At 45.8% G+C, this 10,738-nt stretch overlaps 1 long non-coding RNA gene across 1 annotated transcript in view; it reads right to left on the bottom strand.

The window, feature by feature from the left end:
• Positions 1 to 251: 251 nt before the first annotated feature.
• Positions 252 to 10,738, bottom strand: part of LOC130277230 (uncharacterized) — a 33,939-nt gene continuing 23,452 nt past the window's right edge. Inside the window, exon 2 of the long non-coding RNA XR_008845405.1 lies at positions 252 to 325. This is a non-coding gene — a long non-coding RNA (uncharacterized LOC130277230). The remainder of the gene's footprint in view (positions 326 to 10,738) is intronic.

Raw genomic sequence — 10,738 nt, 5'->3', positions numbered from 1 at the left:
ACAACCTCTCAAGGCATACCTGAAAACAGGACTTACCAAGGTCTCTTGCAAGCTAAGTTTTGGATGAGGATAAGATAAATAAAACTTGGTTACTACATTTGACAGCTACTTCGGGGGAATATTCCACTCTCTGACCACCATTTCTGTCACTGTCTCACACAAGCTGTAAGTTAACCACAGACCATAGATGATTCAGAGGGTATCTGTGACTCCACCATAAACTTGGATTGAATGGATTGAAATGCAACCTACCCAATAATGTTGTCGGCAGCGGTGTCTCCATAGACGTGAGGGGGCGGGTAGATACTACTGAAACCAGCAAAATCTGCTGGGAAAAAAAATCATATTAGTAAAAAAAAAATGTTACCTTTATTAGCTGTCATTAGAAGAAGCATTTAGCTTTTTTTCAATACATATTCATGCTCAGCTCAATTGCCAATTCGACAGCTCCTTGGTCACGAAGCTATCCGCTTCACATGCCGGCCATGCAGGAACTGCCCTCTTAAAGGGTACCTCTCATCAAATAAACTTTTGATATATTTTAGATTAATGAATGTTGAATAACTTTCCAATAGCATGTTAATGAAAAATATGCTTCTTTCTATTGTATTTTTTCCGATCAGTCCTGTCAGCAAGCATTTCTGACTCATGCTGGAGTCCTAAACACTCAGAGCTGCCAGCCTGCTTTGTTCACAGCCAAACAGGCTGTGAACAAAGCAGGCTGGCAGCTCTGAGTGTTCTCCTTTGTGAACAAAGCAGACTGGCAGCTCGTAGTGTTTAGGACTCCAGCATGAGTCTGAAATGTTTGCTGCCAGGACTGGTAGGGAGACCCCTAGTGGTCATTTCTTCAAAGTTGAAAATTAACTAGAAAGAAGCATATTTTTTAATAACATGCAATTGTAAAGTTATTCTGCATACATTAATCTATAATTCTATCAAAAGTTTTTTTGATGAGAGGTATCCTTTAACCATTTGCTGGCCGCAGCAGTGACCCTCCTTAGCCAGTGATTGGTTGGAAGGACAGCTTCTGCAGGTTTAGCAAGAAGAACATCAGGGACTGGGAGCAGCAGGGGATCTGGGCAGGTGAGTAAACTTAAAAAAAAATAATAATTTTATTCATCCCAGGACAAAAGTAAGACTCCAATAAAAGTCATTGGGTTGCACAATATGAAGTAGCATCCCATGTAGTATAACCGGAGTAAGAAAGACATATTCTTAAGACCACAATGTAGGACAGAGAAGAAAGATACTGCAAAGAGGGAAGTTGTTGAGAGATTACGAGGTTCTCATATCTCGCTGTAGTTGTTACTGGAAATTAAAAGGGGCCCTCAATGGAAATTCTCATGAACGAAGCCTCCGCATGAAAGGGTAAGGATGACGGTCGGGATTCTGAATCTCCCCACCACTATAGTGTATTTTCCCAGCTGTACTGTAGTGATGTGAACCTGGAATAGCTCAGTTCACAGCTTAAAAAACACCAAGGAGCGAAGCACCATTATTACTACGAAGAGATTATTACTACGTACGAGAGATCTGGGGGGGGGGGGGGGTGCTAAAGATACATAGGAGAGAGAGAGATCTCCTCTTCTTTGTGTGTGTGCAAAGTACGGGAGACATCACAGAGGGCAGGCTTAATGCACTCGCTCAGAGATTCTGTATATGAAAGTTAGAGATGGTGCATGCAGAGGAGAAAACTGGTGAAAAAAACATATACAAGTTATATAATCGCCAGAAATAGTGCTGCTTCTCATATACACACACGGGAGCGTATCCAGATGCCTTTGTACATTATTGTTACTCCTCAAGGGGTTTAAAAGGATACTCCGTCCCTAGACATCTTATCCACTAACCCCCTTACACCCCCCCCCCCCCCCCAAATGATCTCCGGCCCGGCACCCCGTTATCCGCATGCATGGAGAGAACTCTGCTCCGTGCCAGATTACGTGCAACCATAAACATTGATGGAAGAGGGCGCGACGACCATGACCGCCCACAGCCATGCACGGACGGCGTTCTGAACATAAATGGTCAGAACACCAGGGTGACGGGCCGCAGATCGCAGTCGGTCCCAGGGGCCAGACCCCCCCCCCCTTAATCAGACATCTTATCCCCTATCTTTTGGATAGGGGATAAGATGTCTAGGGGAGGAGTACTGAGAGCCTGGGATATTAAGTGATGACCTATGTAGCATGGATTATAAATTGGTCCCTTAACTTACAATGGCCTCAGGTTACAATATTTCTAAAATACAATGGTCTTCTTTGAATCATTGCAACTTACAACCATACACAACATCCAATGCTATCTGAAAAGCGTGTCAATGGCTGGAAGAACTGACCAATCAGAATGGACATTCACTGGTAAAACACCTGTATTACTGAAGTGCATGCACTGACTGGTGTCTGGTAGCGCCCCCTACAGTACAGAGAGGTATTACATGTTCTGTACTCTTTACTTGTATTACTGAAGTGCATGCACTGACTGGTGTCTGGTAGCGCCCCCTACAGTACAGGGAGGTATTACATGTTCTCTACTCTTTACCTGTACCAGGGTTAGCTGCTCCTTTGGACACAGGTGAGGGCGGCTCCATGTTACTTTTTTAGGACACTGTGTACTGTACAGGACCCTGAAGAAGCTCCTGTCCTCTACATAGACAGTGATTACAGCTCCAGCAGATCTTTCTTACTTTTATGTGGTGTCCCAGCACCAAAGGCTGTCCTCTGGCTTGGGACTTCCTCGGACAGACCTGCGGCACAGGTGTTGGGTCCAATGAGGGACTTATGATTGTGTTTATTATGTCCTGGCACTTTGCCAAGAGTTAATATATTTTTATAATTATTCTGTTATGTTATTTCTATATATGTTATTTATATGTGTTATTGTACCTTTAAGCAGAGGAGCAGGGCACCCCATGTGACCCTGCCTGCCAATGGGAACCCCAGTCTAGCCCTGGTGTGGTAAAGGTGTGTTGTGTGTGGAGAAGCTCTAAGGAAAAGCCCAGAACAAATCTATCTTATCCGGTCATTCTGCAAGGATCACCTGCACGGTGGAAGTTCATGCCCTGGCGGAGAAAGCTACAGGACCTTTACAGAACCCTAGCTACCAGGATCAATCTTCAATTCTCTCAGAGATCATGTGGGGTAAGTCGGTATTAATCTATTGGGTGAAAGCACCACAAGTCCCAGCAAGGCAACAGGGCTCCCAAGGTATTGAAAGCTGTGCAGTCCAGGCCAACCCAGCACCCTCATCACGCTCATGAGACCATTGGAGACTATTCAACACAGGAGACTTTCATTGAGGGGGCGGGGCGTGACATCATTGGGGCAGGGCTATGACATCACACGCTCTCGGCGCTCTCCAGCGTTCGGAACAGTTTGCTCCAAATGCTGAGCAGCGGAGTACCCCTTTAATGCCCACAGCAACTACTCCCCTGATCTGAAGGACTTCATCATTATGGCCACTGAATTTTTGTTATCTCACAATTATTTTATGTTTAATGGCGATTTTCTCCTTCAGATCAGGGGAGCTTCAAGGAGTCCTAAATATTCACCATCATTTGCCAACATTTTTATGATTTATTGGGAAGAGAATTTTATTTTTACAGAAAGCAATCCATTTTACACGTCCATAAAATATTTTGGTAGATACATAGACGATCTTGTCGTGGTATGGGGGGATTCTGAAAGCCGTTTTTATGATTTTGTCACCTACATCAAAAACAATTATGTCAATCTTAAATTCACTGCACAGTTTTCTAAATGTAGCATTCCCTTTCTGGACATTATGGTAATATCATCTGCACTCTGCTCAGTAAACACAGTTATCTGTAACCTGACGTCGGTGTGTTCATTTACTGGCCCAGGAGAAGCTGTCGCCAACCTCAGACCGTGTATAGGATAATGGTGCCCTGGCGTCACGAAGTGATAAGGTATTTCCCTACACCACCAGTGGTACCACATTTCTATGTAAGGACTTGCTTTATCTCTATTAGTTATCTACCTATTTTTCTTTAATCCTCACTTTTTCCTATTTTTGGATGACATTTTGGGGCTTTAGAATCTATTTCCAGTTATGGTTTCAATATACAGTGGTCATCCTAGAACCAATGTATATTGTAACTTGAGGGAGCACTGTGTATATATTACTATAGAAGTGTATAAGGGATTATAATATGTTGTTTGTTGCACCTTGTTTCATTGTCAGGTCGATCCTCCTGCAGATCTCGAAGTGTTCAGGTTTCCAAGCCTTTGGATCTAGCAGATTCCCCCGAGGATGTCCAGGGTGTGCCGCCTCTCCAGAGCCATATCAAAATGAAGTTGTGCAGGCTAAGGAAATGAGTCAGCCATAAAAGGCGAGCGCATCCTCTGGAGAGCCTGTAATCTGTATTATCCCTTTACAATAATACCATTTCAGAGAGACTGTGGAACCAGAGTCCTACGTAGTCATGTAAACTGCTTCCTGTATTCGCCAAACAAAACTGCGCCTGGACTGTTCGGCTTGGATGTTGCGATTGGTGACAATGAGTCCATAATGACTCAAAACTCTCTAAGCCCAGTGGGCGCAACATGGCATCGAGATCACCGATTCATCATTGTTCCATCTTATACACCATCCAGAACAGGGCTTTCCAATTGGCAAACTGAAGACCAGATGTTAAAGGGGTACTCCGGTGGAAAACATTTTTTCTTAAATCAACTGGTGCTAGAAAGTTAAACAGATTTCTCAATTATTTCTATTAAAAAATCTTTACCCTTCCAGTACTTTTTAGCAGCTGTATGGTACAGAGAAAATTATTTTCTTTTTGAATTTCTTTTTTGTCTTGTCCGCAGTTCTCTCTGCTGACACCTCTGTCCGTGTCAGGAACTGTCCAGAGCAGCATAGGTTTGCAATGGGGATTTTCTCCTGCTCTGGACAGTTCCTGATACGGGCATCAGGTGTCAGCAGAGAGCACTGTGGACAAGACAAAAAAGAAATTCAAAAAGAAAAGAATTTCCTCTGCAGCATACAGCTGCTAAAAAGTTATGGAAGGGTAAAGATTTTTTAATAGAAGCAATTTACAAATCTATTTAAGTTTCTGGCGCCAGTTGATTTAAAAAAAATTTTTTTCCACTGGAGTACCCCTTTAAGGATCAAGGAAAACTCTCACTTTGTAGTTATTACAATAAAGGGGAACTCTGACAAAAAACATCTTATCCCCTATCTGAAAGATAGGGGATAAGATGTCTGATCGCGGGGGTCCCTCGATTAATGTCTATGGGAAGACATGAATGGAGGGGGCGTAGTGTCACAACCTGAACACGCAAGCTCCAACCTTCTGTTTTCCGGACGCTTCCGCTGCCAACCCGGAGACCGCGGGGTCCCCAGTGGCGGGACCCCCGTGATCAGACATCTTCTCCCCTATCCTTTGTATAGGGCATAAGATGTTTTTTGCCGGAGTCCCCCTTTAAAATAGTAGTTGGATGTAGGAGAATTTACCCCATATCTTTTTTCATAGGGGATACATTTTCCTATATGGGACTACTCTATAAGTGTCTAATCATGGAGGGTCTAACCACTGGGACCCCCTGTAATCTCCTGCCCGGCGCTCCAGCTCTCCTAGCGCACAGAGTGGGGGTCGGCATCCGCCCTCTATGCATCTCTATTGGAGCCGGAGATACACGAGTACAGCACCCCTGCCAATCTCAGCTCTCCCATAGAGATGCATGGAGGGTGCATGCCGGTCCCCGCTCTGTGCCCTAGAAGAGGTCCCAGCGATCTTAACCCTATCTTTTGGATAGGGTATACATTTTCCTTCATGGAACTACTCCTTTAAATGGGCACTCTCATGAAAACTAATTTATGCTATTGCACTTCTTATGGTAAATAAAAAAAATCTTTCTAATGTACTTTGTTTAAAAAAATTATTACGTTTCCAATATTTTATTGGTGTTTAAAAAAGCTGCCACTAGGTGTCTCCCTACTTGTCCAGAGCACATTTCCCCCCATCTCTTGCACAGACTTTGAACTCCTGCTGGCCTGGCAGAAGTCCAAAATCAGGAAATGCTGAGGGGGTGTGTGTGCAGCCTTAGCCAATCATAGCTCATCTCACACTGAACTGCTCTGTGCTGTGTGTATGGCTTCAGATGATGTCACGCCTGTTGGGGAACGCCAGTCTGTGAATCTGACTGAGCAGACAATACGTAGCATTTTCAAGGTAGAAAAGTAACAAATAATAAAAATAAAGGCAGGGGGTGGTTTATCATGATGGGGGCAGTGAACTGGGAGGATTATAAAATTTAACAAGATCATGACAGGTACTTTTTAAAGGCGTACTCCGCCCCTAGACATGTTATCCCCTAGTTCTTAGTAAGTAGCCCCTGGCTCTGGCTCATAGATATGGTTCTAAGCAAAGGGCCCTCGGTCTTATAGACCACAATGTCAAGGCTTACATTCATGTGATTCCTACTTTAAATCTTATCTATGATTTCAGATAACTTTTTAGGGTATGCTATCATGAGTGTACAAGAGGAGCAGCACTATTTCTGGTCTTTATATAAACTGTATATGTGCAGGCCCCATCTGTATTTTTTGTTGTATCTGAGCTTGTGGGTTTAGCCTCTATGAAGTCTCCCATACACTGCACATACAGAAAAGGGGATTCTGCTCCCATATATTTCTACAGTACATCCTCAAAAGCAGCAGCAGCAGCAGCAGCATGGGGGACATTATAGAGTAGTACTGAACAGTCTAAGCTGCCAATCAGTTCCTTTGGTGAAGGTTATCACATTTAGCTTGTGGAGTCTCTCTTTTTTACACTGTTTCAGCTCTCTGAAGTCACTTCCCCTCCTATCTCACTCCTCACACTTCTTCTCTCCATTGGCAACATGTATTCTGATTTCTCAGTACGCTGCTAGACCATCTTGTAAGGGCAGGATAAATTTGAGCAGTTTTTTTCAGAGTGAAGTAAAGATTAGTTGGGAAGCTTGATAAGAGAGGAGAGAAGCATTTTTTCTGAGAAGAGAAAGAGAGAAGCAGTTTGTTGAAGTCATGGGAACTGCTTAGGTGCAGATTTTAAAGGAGTAGTCCAGGATTAAAAACGAAGTAAGTTTCAGATCGCGAGGGGTCCGACCACTGGGACCCCCCGCAATCTCCCGTACAAGATGCGGCCGACACCACCCTCAATACAACTCTATGGAAGAGCCAGAGCGCTGCCTTCTCCGACTCTTCCATAGCACTGCATTGAGGGGGCGTGTCAGCCGCCTCTTCGTGCTGTGGTCAACACGCGCTATCTGGCTTGAGAGCCAGGGCCCTGTACGGGAGATCGCGGGTGGTCCCAGTGGATCCAAAACTTATCCCTCCACAATCTAAAACTTATCCCCTATCCTTAGGATAGGGGATAAGTTTTTCAATCCTGGACTACCCCTTTAAATCTGGTCCAGGTTAATTTATGTGGTGGCTACATTGCAGATTTGTCAGAATGTGGGCAGGGCTAAGTAGGAGGTGGCTATAATTCACTCTTGTAGCGGGTGTAGATTTCTGAAGATGGTGCACTTACGGTGAGTGAAACATTAGTCAAATTTAAGGGGCTATCCAGGAATCGAAAAACAGAGCTTATACCTTTCAAAAACAGCTCCCTCTCTGTCTCCAGGTTGGATGTGGTATTAAAACATGGCTCCATTTACTTCAATGGAACTAAACTGCAGACCACACTAAACCTGGAGACAGACGGAGCGGTTTTTGAAAGGAATAAGCTTTGTTTTTCGATTCCTGGATAACCCCTTTAAGAGGCATGCAACTCAATAAATTTGCACATGTTAGGGTTAGAGTTTGCCAACAAACTTGCATTTTTTTTTTATTTTTTATTAAAGTGGTACTCCTATTCTGAAAAATGTAACCCCTACCCACATCAGATGGCATAAGTGTCTGACCGAGCTGGAGTCCAACTGCTTCTGCCCTCTGTGATCTCCAGAACAGGGCTCATCTCTTATCTCTGAGCTCTCCGTCCCCCACCATCTAAGACCTGTCTCTTAAGGTGGGGGTCGGAGCGCTCAGAGGTAAGAGATGGGCCCTGTTCTGAAGATTGCGGTGGTCTGATCTCTTTGACACTGTCTCTTATCCCAGTGTTTCCCACCCAGGGTGCCTCAAGCTGTTGCAGAACTACAATTCCTAGCATATCTGGGCATGCTGGGAGTTGTAGTTTTGCAATAGCTTAAGGCACCCTGGCTGGGTGGGAAACACTGGCATAGGGGATAAGTGTCCCAGTAGTCAGACCTCACACCATCTCCAAATTAGGGCCCATCTCTTAAATCTGAGCATTCTGGGCCCCATTCTGGAGATCACGTGGGGTCCCAATGGTTAGACACTAATCCTCTACATTTTTTGCATAACCGGAGTACCCCTTTAATAAAAAAAAAAATCCCTGGAGTGGAAACAAATGGTCATCACTGCGCAAGTTTGTAGGTAAACTTGCGTGGCGATTGGCTGCCGCATTTTGGCCATAAGCACCTACTGGTTTGTCTGTTTTTACCCTAACGTGCCAATTAGGGTGTCTCTTAATAAATCTGACTAATCTCTCACCGTCTGTGCGCCATCTTCTAAAATCTACGCCAGCTAGAAGAAAGTATCCTTGTGTGAATTATAGAGAATCGGGAGGCCACTCAACCCCCCTACTAAGCCCTGCCCACTTTTTCCAAAAAGAAGTAAATGATAAATCGATGACCATTGGGAAAAAAAACAACAAAAAAAATTAACTCTATGTAAAAAAGGGACAAAGCGGCACCCAGAGGTAATAGAAGAGTATTACGCAGTATTATAACTACCGTATTTTTCGTCCTATAGGACGCACCGGCGTAAAAGACGCACCCAATTTATAGGTGCAAAATCTAAAAAAATTAAGATTTTGAACCCAATAGTGGTCTTCAACCTGCGGACCTCCAGATGTTGCAAAACTGCAACTCCCAGCATGCCCGGACAGCCGTTGGCTGTCCTGGCATGCTGGGAGTTGTAGTTTTGCAACATCTGGAGGTCCGCAGATTGAAGACCACTGCATAGGAGGTAATACTCACGTGTCCCCGCCGCTGCCCTGGATGTCGCTCCATCGCTGTCGCCGTGTCCCCGTCGCTCCGGAACGTCTCTGCTGCCGGCCGGGTATCCTCGCTCTCCGTCGCCGCCATCACGTCATTACGCACGCCGACGCACGTACGCGACGACGAGGAAGGAGAGCGCCGGCCATACAGGGGATCCCTGAACGGAGAAGACACCGAGGAGGCAGGTAAGGTCCCTCCCGGTGTCCTGTAAGCACTAACCCGGCTATTCAGTCGGGTTGTTCGGGACCGCCGCGTTGAAATCGCGGCGGTCCCGAACAGCCTGACTGAACAGCCGGGTTAGTGTCACTTTCCCTTCAGACGCGGCGGTCAGCTTTGATCGCCGCGTCTGAAGGGTTAATACAGGGCATCACCGCGATCGGTGATGTCCTGTATTAGCCGTGGGTCCCGGCCGTTGATGGCCACAGGGACCGCCGCGATAGGGGTGTATTCGCCATATAAGACGCACCGACTTTTTCCCCCCAGCTTTGGGGAAGAAAAAGTGCGTCTTATACGGCGAAAAATACGGTAGGCATCATGTGCTTATAGGGGTACTCCGTGCCTAGACATCTTATCTCCTAACCAAAGGATCTTCCGCGATCTCGGCTGCAGCACCACAGACAACCGGCGCACGGAGCGAACTTCGCTCTGTGCCGAATGACTGACGATGTGGGGCAGAGGGTCGTGATGTCACGGTCACCTCCCATAGACTTGCATTGAGGGGGCGTGACCGTGACGTCACCAGCTTCTGGCGCTGAACCCAATGCACTAAATGAATGCCCGGTGCAGCATGGAGATCACGGGGGTCCCCATCAGCAGTGAGACCCCCGTGATCAGGCATCTTATCCCCTATCTAGGGGCGGAGTACCCCTTTAAAGGCTGAAGTGAAACAAAAAAAATGGAGTGCCCCCTTAAGAAAACAATACCTGCAACAAACCTGGGCATAGATCTATATTTGGTGGGTGAGAAAAACCTCGCTGTTTTAGATAGAGATCTATACCCACCAATCAGGAAGAGATCGGATCATCGCTGGTGTAACTATCATGGTTAAACTTCCTTCCTCTGCCCGTGGGAGATCCCATCTTAGACCGTGTGGTGGCCCAGTACAGGAGGTGTTACTTCGTACCCTTGCTGTCCTGTCAGGCAGCCTCCCTTCAGTGTCCCCTGGGCCCCCCTTGCATCTGTCCCCCATGTAAATATGTTTATTATACTGTGTAATGTGTGGAGAAAGAGTTGTCACTTTAAGACTGTTTACCATGTGAGTTGTTTACTGTTTACCATGTCATGTGATTGTTACACAGGAGGTATCAGTGACCAGGTGACTTAAAGGTGACCAATGGGATCCCCCCAGAGCCTCCCCCATAAAAGCCCTGTGTGGAGCCTCTGCTTTCTTTCTTGCTTCCTGCTGAGGTCCAGTCAAGTCGAGCCTAAGTGTTTGTCCAGAGTCATAGGAGCCTCAAGACCAGTCTGCAGCCACAAGCTACAAACCTGCAAGTAAGTCACAGTCTCGTCACTCACCAGTCACAAGTCAGTCACAGTCATCATTTGTCAAGTCAACGTGGCCTGCATTAAATTGACCCCATCTACTACAAGGCTCAGCAAGCCCTTAACGACGAAGGACGTATATTTACGTCCTCCGCCGGCTCCCGCGATATGCCGCGGGGTCACGCGGTGCC

The sequence above is a fragment of the Hyla sarda genome, chromosome 6 (assembly GCF_029499605.1).
Source record: "Hyla sarda isolate aHylSar1 chromosome 6, aHylSar1.hap1, whole genome shotgun sequence".
Classification (NCBI taxonomy): Eukaryota; Metazoa; Chordata; class Amphibia; order Anura; family Hylidae; genus Hyla; species Hyla sarda.
Note: the sequence above shows the minus strand (reverse complement) of the source record. Positions and strands in the feature narration are given on the sequence as shown.